An 8,622-nucleotide genomic window follows, 5' to 3' on the forward strand; every position below is an offset into this window, starting at 1 on the left:
TCCTCCTCTCTCAAGAAGCTGACCTCCACCTGCATATTACAGTAGATAATCAAATGATTTAGGCACAATCATTCTACACAGCTTCGTCTAGAAGCATGTCTGAAGTTTGCTTTTCATGTTTTGCACTGAAGACACAGCTTATGTAGCTACCAAGCAATGGAAGGTTACACCATTCCACCATCTGGGAATCTGCCAAGTGCATGTCAAAAACATAAATTATTTAATAATATCAAACAGACTAGAGTAACAGTTTCAATACAGTATTGTACCTGTGTCCCTGTTTCGCTTATTGCACAAAGTTGCATCATCCTTTGGAGCACAGTGGTCATGCCCATTAGTGACTTGTTAAGAGCTGAAGAGTAATTTGCAGAGTCTGGGTTTGCTCCTTTCATGCTCTCCCTTTGGTCTCTTCTGAGGGTCTCCCATTTGCCATCTTTTTAGAAACCACTGCCTCTGATCAAAACTAGACTAAATCTGGGTTCATCCCATAGACTGTATATAAGAGTAGCCTGGACGGCAGTGGTTGAAACATCAAGACAAAATGCCTTGTATGCCCTCTGGGGGTTGCCTGTAGTACAACTTTTCACCCCGCCCAATTCTATGTAAGTAAACAGAGCAGAAAGGTATTTCTTCACAATTAATGTTTTTCCAGATATTTGGTGATATTTAAATGGGTGTGCTGAAGAGGTGATTGCCAAGCTGATAGACAGCTAATACTTAACGTCTAATATTGTGAGCCTGCAGATATTTCCACACAGTAAATAGCATACGGATGTGCTTCCAAACGTGCCGATCGCTGTACGAGATCCCGTTAACAGGCTTTGTCAGTCGTGTGTTTATTGTCTCTGATTAAACCGAAAGGCCATTTTTGAGGTACTGTTAAAGTGAGCGGTAAAAGTAACAGCAACAAGCTTACATATGTACATAATCTTTGGTAGCATTGAAAGCAATAAAACTGAAGAAGCAGAAGCAAAATGAGAAGATGCCAGGAACCGTTCTTTGAATAAATTGTCATGAATTGACAAGATTGACCCAAATGACCTGACCACAACAAGGAAGAATGCGGTCACTGCTGCCTCCAACCTCGTTCTTGGATATAACCAACTGTGGTTGGACTGTGAACAGTTTGGAAACTATAAATCTTCTGAAGCCCACAGATATTTCATGGGTGCAGGATTTGTTTACAGAAGGACTACAGAAATACACATGCATTCAATTTTCCTCCCATTAAAGCAAGATGTTTCAAATATATTACAAATTTAGGCTGTAATGATGATGATAATGTAGTACTTAAGTAAAGCAGAGGATTGCAGGACATTTTACACTCTAAACTAGACCAGATTAATCCATTTCCGCTGCCCTGCATGGGTGTCTGTTTCCTAGCATGGCTAATCCAAAATAACACATGGATATAAAAAAGGTTAATGATAGCTACTTTAGAAGAGTTAAGAAAACTCACAACAAAATTCACCTACAAAAGAAAGTGAATGAAAAGTAAAAAAAAAAAGTAATCAGAGATGATTACAGAATACAGAAAAATTATGAATTAAAACTCTCTTTTTTTTTACGTCATCTGTCAGTGACTGATAGGAACAGGTATAGGGCTTGCCACTAAGAAATATGGACAGGTTTCGGAAGTCACAACTGTGCATGCTCTGGTTCCAATTACGCTCAGCACAAACAAGATGGCGGCTTCCATTTCGTACATATTATATATACATAGCCCTTAAAAAAAATAAATAAATGTATGTGGAAAGGTGGTTATTGTTACTACTCTACCTATGTGTTTCCTACACTGTATGATACACTGCTTCTTTTACATAAGACAAGGACAAAAGTATATAACGTACGTCCGTGCTGTACTCTGTTTTTATAGATAACTATGCCATGCACTATGTCTTGCACTTTCTCGTATCTGCCCTGGGTGCCTCTTCTTCAGTCTAAATGTGTTTTGTTCTTTTGTTCTCTCCTTCACACTGCCTCTGTCACCAATCCTTCACTCCAGAAATAAATAAAGAAATAAATAACCTGTCACATGAGTTGTGAGCTCGAGGTTGCTGTGCTTAGCCTATAGTCTAGTTTCTTTGGGGTTTTTTTATTTAAATTTTTTTTACTGTCTATACTGTGTATTCTCCCTAGCCCTTAGTATATGACCAGTGGCTATCTCGAGTTCTACTGTAATAATGACTATGGCTCACAGATCATCTGTAATAAACCTCCTCCACTTGCATCCTGCTTCCTCCTCAGCATTAACGTTAGATAACCAAGGGGGTTTGTTTGACTTACAAAGTGAAAACATGTAGACCTTAATTGCAATTGACATATCTTTACTTGTAGTAGGGATGAGCGTCACCACAGATGTTCTTTTCGACCTTTGATCCCAAGTAACACGGCTGATATTAAAGCTAATATTCTGACTAATATGCTAATATGTTGGCACTTTTACAGCTTTTAAAGGGCATGCACACAGTTGTAGGGGAAGAAAAGTTGAGAAGGATTTAGGTGAACAGTTTGCACAGTGCTAACTAACTAACTACCTGTCAACTGCATTAGTCGTATAGCTTTTGTTTGAAAGTAAAGAAGCAAGCTTTGGACACTTGACATGTCTTGGCTGATGGTCTAGATTTGAGGCAGCCATTCAGCCCAACCATCATTAAAAACGCTTAGACACGATGTAATAAGTCAATTACAACCCTGATTTTAATTTTCTGGAAGGCTCCTGAGGGAAAGAAAAGCTGTAAGCAAGCATAAGAGATTGTAACTGGTTAGCTTGTAGCCTTTCCTCGAATCACATCCCCAGGTTTGGCTTTCTCGTGTCTTACCCGTAAGAATAAGCCAGTACTTTTACTTCTAAAGTGTGATCAGCTCCAGTTTGTTTTTCGAGGGAGCAGACAATAGAGAGAAGAGATGGTTAAAGGTTAGCTTTTAACCTAGCTCAGATCCCGGTTTGCTTCCGCAGCTTTGCTGACACCATCGCTAGCAGCATCTGGTGGGGATGTGCTGCACTCCAGTATCAACAACTTGATCCTTAAAAAGTCACTGTCCGACCTTTGACCAGGGCTTCTGGCCTAGTATCTGGCTGCAGACTTCCAACGAGAGGCCCATCTCTCATACCTTTAGCAGGAGGACAATGTGACGTCATCTGGCGTCACTCACAAGAGGCGGAAGTTAGCTTCATTTTTAAATCCCCTTGGCGCCGCTTGCTGTGTTCACCGCGTTAGCTTAGCGCTACCTAATGTTTATTGACAGGGAGAATTTGAGGCCTGCCACACAATGGTGAACAGAAAATCCCAAAGAGTTTTCTGGTACCGTTGTGCTGCCCCGAATCCTGGAGATGAAAGAGGAGGAGGCTGCAGAGGCTGTTCAGCTCTACCTCTCACGCAGAGACAGCTGGAATGAAAGTGCAAAGGAGGAAAGCTGGTGTTCTGTCAAGTTGTGCTACCTTGTAAAAGCGTGCTACTGTAGTGTATATTCACAGGTACAGATGCCTAAATGTAACAGTGGTGTGACCAGAATATTGTCTGTTTCTATCATACCTACTATCAGAATCGTACCATACTGTTTAATTTAGGTGTCCGTACCTGTAAATATATACGCTATGGTAGCCCACTTTGACAAGGTAGCAAAAGTTAACAGAACATGCAAGCATAAAACCGCTTAGCAGTACATATCAGTGTGTAGCACAAATCAAAAGAACTCCTGGGCACTTTCTGTTTTGAATTTTAGAGTGGTATTTGTGGTGTGTAGCTTGTTGTTTATAGTGTACAGGCATGTTATTAAGATTAATATAGAGATATAGACTAATATCTCAGTGTACTGTGTTTATAGACTAATATGTTTTTAAAGTATATGATTTACTTCATAACAGCGTATATTATGCCAGTACCAAGGAAAGAATATGTTAATATAATGGACAGTATAAGTGCAGTGTTTAATTCTATGGATTAGTCAAAAGTTCAAATCATCATTCTCTATTTTTACTATATTTATATATCTCTAACATTAACTATTTGCTGCTTATTTTTAACCTTTTGTCTCCCCAATTTTGATCACATGAAATGCTTCCGATACTGGGAGGGTGAAGACCGGCATGCACCTACTCCAATATGTGCGCAGTCAGCCAACGGTTCTTTTTCGAAACTGCTGATAATGCAGCATCACCAGGCAACTGGTTCAGAGGAAAGCGCCAAGTACCTGAATCAGCCAGCAGATACCAGTGTCAGCTTCACAGCATCACACTGGAGTAATGCGGAGTGAAATCTACCCACCCTGAGGAGAGCAAGGCCAACGTGCTCTCTCTGGCCCCGGCTGCTGATGGCTAGCAGCATGATCAGGATTCGAACCAGCGATCAAACTGTGGTTCCTTAATTTGACTGCTTACTTACTTTCGATACAAATCTTTTGATGGCATAATCATTAAAAACACACAGTAAGTACACTATACTTCTCGTAAACAAGGATTAGCTAGCGCTTAGAGAATGCAATGAACACTAATCTCTTCTGAGAGATCCCAGATGACGCCACAGGGTACTTCCACAGGAGGCGTGAGAAACAGACCTCTCACTAGAGGTCTGCAGCTGGACCCTTCTTCCCTTGGTCTGGTCATTTTCTTTTCAGTGAAGAGACCACAGTGTTTAAGGTTCATTGTATGATCATTCCACATTGCAAACTCTCATTGTTCAACTAGGCCAAGGTGAATACTGTTTGGGATTCATGAGGTCCTTTAAGTATCATGTTACGTAGAAGCACAATTTTGGTCCACCATCACACATCATGCTTGTTTGAATTATGTTTAAACCTTTGGCAGCAGTAAATGAACCAATTTTTTATATGCATGTATTTGGCCACTTCGTCATACTGGGAATACTGGTACTGGTGCATCGTGTGTTGTGTGGGCCTGGCAGGATTAGTGTAAAGTGGCATGTGCAAGTCTGTGCCTCAAACACTCTCACTTCAGTGAGCTCAATCCTGTAGCGCTACAAAACCTCCCTCCTCCATTCAGCTTCCAGTTCCGTCTGCCTGGCCATTCACATCGCAGTCCACCTGCTTCCTCCTGCCTCGGCGCACTCGGAACCCACCCACGTACACACAAACACTCCCACACACAGAGGCGTAAATGGGGGCTCAGGTTTCTGTGAAGTGCATGGCTGACCTTGCTAAGCTGTGTATTGTTCAAGGGGAAGCAGCTATTTCGGCCAGTGGCAGAGACAAAGCCTTCACAAACGCGGCTCGCTGGGGGGGTTGGAGAAAGCACAATGAAAATGGAGGGAAAGGGGGAAGAGAGGTTTCACTTTACCTCCATATTTCCAGTGAAGATAGCAGAAACGTTTCCGATGGCCATCAGTTATTGATAAGGCCAGTGTGTGTAGGGGGAGTGGGGGTGGTGGTGGAACTGGAACGGAAAAGTAGATGCATATCAGTGCACACTTTACACAGGGCAGTCATTGACATTCAGTCTGTTGTCACAAAGCTATCATCCAGAGGGCAAAGCCTTCCTGCCACAAGGCAAAACACTGGCCAGGGTAACCAAACACTGCACGAAATGGCCTTTACCCAGCTCAGAGGGACTAAATGAAGCCAGCACAATGACAAATTGCAACACATTACCATCTTAAAGCAATTAATCTCCAAAACAGCGCAAAGAACTTGGTCGTCTTGATATTACTCATCAACTTCCCATTCTGTTCCGACCAGGGAATTCTTTCATCCAAGGAAATTAATAGAGCTGAACTGTAACAGCAAGCACTGATGTTTGCAAAGCCCCTGCTTTGCAATATTGCACTTAATTAGAAATGGCTTGTCCTCAGAGTCGTGCTCTCAGTGCCAAGCTGAAGTCGCATTCACAGAGTGCACTGGGGTGAAGGACAGAACAGATACTGAGAGACTTCCACTGACCTGAGCGCAGAGTTTGCGCCAGGGCCTGCAGGCATCAGTCTTCAGAGACACAACAGCTCCAGGTCAGACAGAACTCACTTCATGACCTAGACACCCATAACCTTGAACGGGAAGACAAAGCACTGCAGAAGCTTAATTACAAGCATTAATTACTCTCAATTTGACAGATACACGTTGTCTGACCTGCAGAGCACCCACTCATACAGTACACCAGTGCACCCTTTATTGAATACAATAGTCAGACGTTTTCTCTAGTCATTGGTAGATGTCCTACCCAAACACACATGGGCTTTTGGCTTGAAGGTTTTTGGGTTAGGAATGTTTTGATTCCTTTTTCACAGCAGATGTGAAGGTAAAACTAATGTAGCCTAATAGAAATGCACATTCTATGAGCACATTCATAATGTTATAATGCATAAGGAAAATTATTAAATGTGTATTATTACATACTAAATATTTTCATTACACTCAGCAACCACGTTTAGTACACATTATGAATTGCTTATGGGAAATTACTACACTGATCTGGATAAAATAAGAGCTCATGGCCATGGACCGTCAATGGACCGTAGTGCGTGTCTAATCACGACAGATGCCAAAACCACAATCAGCTTCAAGAAACACTAGTCATCTGTCAGAACATAAACCTAGTTAGTGCAGAATGTCAAAGGAAGAGACTATGTTCTCAAAGAACAACATAATTGCACTGAACAGGCTGAAATTCATCCTAAATGTAAAACACGGGTGGCAACATTGAGGTTCTGCAAGATTGTTCTGCCACTTCCTCGCCTTGGCAGTTTGTTATTACTGCCTCACGCAAACTCCACAGTGTAGCAGAGAACACTTCAGAAGGATGTCTGAACATCAGAAGAAAGCAATCTGTCAAAATCTGATAACACTTAAACAAATCCACTACAGAATGGCTCAAAAAGAAGAAATGAATTTTCTGACAGGCCAAGGCAAAGGCAGACAGCAAAAAAATATATAAATAAAAAAATAATAAAATAAACTCAGTTGCTGCATGGAGGACTTGCAGAAGAATGTACTGTACATCTAAGCGCTCAAGCAGTTCTGTTCTGTGGAAGAGGGGGCCTAACAAAGCCGAACACCTGAAAATACAGAAGTTTGGCACCATCATACGCTGTAAAACTCGGAAGAACTTTGAGATCACGTACATACATAAGCAAATCCAAGTGTCAGTCACGTTCACACGATTCGACAACTCTTGTTCAAATGACATTTTGTTGATTGTCTTTGCGCAAATCAAGCACAAATCTCATACAATGAAGAACTTAAATTACATTTTACCACATGGCAGAGAACAATTACTATATTTGATAAATGTAACATATCGGGGGAAAAAACTGCCTGTTAAAATGTGCAGAACTGTGTGTTTTATAAGGACGTGCACTTCTAAATCAACAATACACGTCATTTAACTGGGAGCACCCCTGACCGCAAGTGTTCTACACTAAATATATAAACGTAAGCTTTTCCAGCTATCCATTTGAAGCTGAATGTATACTGTCAATGCATCTTTTACCTATAGTATTGTCACATGTTAAAACATTTTGAACACAGAGGACATTACAATTGAACAATAAAAAAATAATAAATAAATAAAGAAACTGCAATAAAATCCTTTCAATATCATATAAACAAACCCACTTTCCTCTGCTGAATTGCTCATATGCTTAAGCCTTAGGCACAAACATACCCACATAGAAAGCATCGTCTTTGGGGCATCACTGACTAAACAGTCTTTCGTAGAAAGGAGAGGCGTACTTAATAAAAGGGCCCACTCACTTTATGCTTCAGCATATTTGTAAATGTCTGCATAAACATTATTCGCAAAAGCAATTGCATCCGTACAGGCTGAATCATACAGGAATCAGCTCTTTTACACTGTGCACACTCCATGGATGGACCTTCTTAAATAAAATTATGTTGAGTACCTGGTCGCAAATCCTCTACAGTCGATTAAAGCCTGAAATCTGCGACAGGCAGACATCAAACGCTGACTCTCGATGCTCTTCCAGATCTGGAGTGTAACCATTTTTCGATCTCTGCTCGTTTCAGCAGCTTTTTTACCCTTCAGTCTTGTCTTCAGCAAGTGCGCTGCATACTTAATAGGGTTCAGGTTAGGTGACACTTTACCAGCAAAGAACATTTTTACTTTCTGTCCCTGAAAACCCCAAAGCTGCTTCAGCAGGAACTTTCAGGTCATTGTTCTGCTGCAAGGTGAATCACCTCCCTCTACGTTGAGGAATCTGAATTTGGATCGGAGCAGAAATTTCTGTTCACCTGAGAATTCCTTCTGCTGCTGACATCATCAAGACAGGCGTACAGGTCTATGGTGGTATTGTGGTCGCTCAGGACCATGAGCATTTTTTTTTTACTCTCCACACCTCCCTTCACAGCATCTCTCCTAGACCAGGTTTATCCTCATCTCCAATTTGGCCTTAAGGATGTACAAGCTTTCTCAGGGCATGGGTATGCAGTTCTGGTCCTGGTGAGCTACCAGCCTGCAGAGAGATCGAACACAACTAAAGTGCGCTACACAATATGGACAAAAGTATTGGGACACCTGCTCATTTATTGTTCCTTCTGCATTAGCCATGGTGCTTCTAGGTCTATGTGTGTGTATTTGCACATCCGTGTCAGCAGTAGCCGGATGCATTCATTAGAAGGGGTGTCCACAAACATTTGCATATTTTTGTAGGGTGA

This window comes from Salminus brasiliensis, chromosome 22, assembly GCF_030463535.1.
Source record: "Salminus brasiliensis chromosome 22, fSalBra1.hap2, whole genome shotgun sequence".
NCBI classification, from domain to species: domain Eukaryota; kingdom Metazoa; phylum Chordata; class Actinopteri; order Characiformes; family Bryconidae; genus Salminus; species Salminus brasiliensis.